This window comes from Microtus oregoni, unplaced genomic scaffold (genome assembly GCF_018167655.1).
Source record: "Microtus oregoni isolate MIOR12 unplaced genomic scaffold, Mior012 000094F_ref0000399, whole genome shotgun sequence".
NCBI classification, from domain to species: Eukaryota; Metazoa; Chordata; class Mammalia; order Rodentia; family Cricetidae; genus Microtus; species Microtus oregoni.
Window position 1 is genome coordinate 1733554 of NW_024544707.1, and position 1391 is coordinate 1734944.

Below are 1391 nucleotides of genomic sequence, written 5' to 3' on the forward strand. Positions count from 1 at the left end.
AATTAATTGATATTGACTATAGAAACTTATCTCATCATGTCACTTTCATTCATGTAACTATCATGCTTTAATTGATTACACAAACACAAATATTTCTTTCACTCTATCCCACCTCTATTCAAATCCATTTCCTTTTCTAATAGTTCCTCTTCTACTTTCAGGTCAACACATACACACACACACACACACACAGAGAGAGAGAGAGAGAGAGAGAGAGAGAGAGAGAGAGAGAGAGAACAGACAGAGACAGGGAGAGATTAATCCTCATCCAAATAATAATGATCATTTTCTACCATCTTGTAGGTGAACTCTTTAGTTTGCTGATTATTATTTTGATGTACAGGAAAATTTTATTGTGATACAATCTCATTTTCTACTTCTTGATTTTATTTCTTGAACTATTAGATTTTAAAACATTAGTACCCATATCTATTTCTCAAATGTTTTGCTCCAATTTCTTTAAAATTTTACATTTTTGGTCCATTTTAATTTTTGTACAGAATGAAAAGAATCTAGCCTCAATCTTCTACGTATTGGCATACCTACCCCACTTTTCCATCTCCAACTTCTCTTGGACAGCCCCATAAGCCCCTCCCAAATTTATATCCTAGTCTTTTGTTTTTATTTATAACTCACTGATTCCAATTAGATATGTCCCCATTGCTCATGACTGTAAAGCCATTTATTGGATCATAGACAACATAAAAGAGGTCACAACACTGTGGAAAAAAAAGAACATTCCATCTTCCAACAGTCATCAACTGCCAATATCTCTCAGGTAGGGGTGAGGCTTGGTGAACCTCTCCCTCATCCATGCTGAAATGTTTATTGGCTTGATATTATATAGATCTTGTGCAGGTAGCCCCAGCTGCTTGACTTTATAAGTAAACTGGCCCAATCCTGTCATGTCCAGAAAACACTATTTCTAAAGCAGTCTTCACCAACTTCTAGCTCTTACAGTCTTTGTACCTCCTTTCTGATAGTCCCTGAGCCTTGTGAGTACAGAGGCTAATATAAATGTTTCATTTAAGGCTGAATACTCCACAGTCACTTATTCACTACAAGTTAACTTGTGAATCTCTGTGTTTAAATACTCTCATCCACTGAAATAAGAAGTCTCTTTGATAAGATGTGAGAGCTAGGCTAATCTAGGGGTTAAAGATAAGCATTTAGAAGGCATCTTGCAAGCATTATGGTGCTGTGAGGAATCAATCTGGCTTTGTGAAATCTCCACTTATGCTCACTTTTCTCAGGGCATTATTCAGAATATCCTCTAATTTCATATGAATTTTAGGAGTTTCTAGACTTGGAAATAATGTCATTAATATTTACCTGGTTTATGTAAATAATATTTTTATTATTTATATGTATAAACAGTTATTTATAGATTG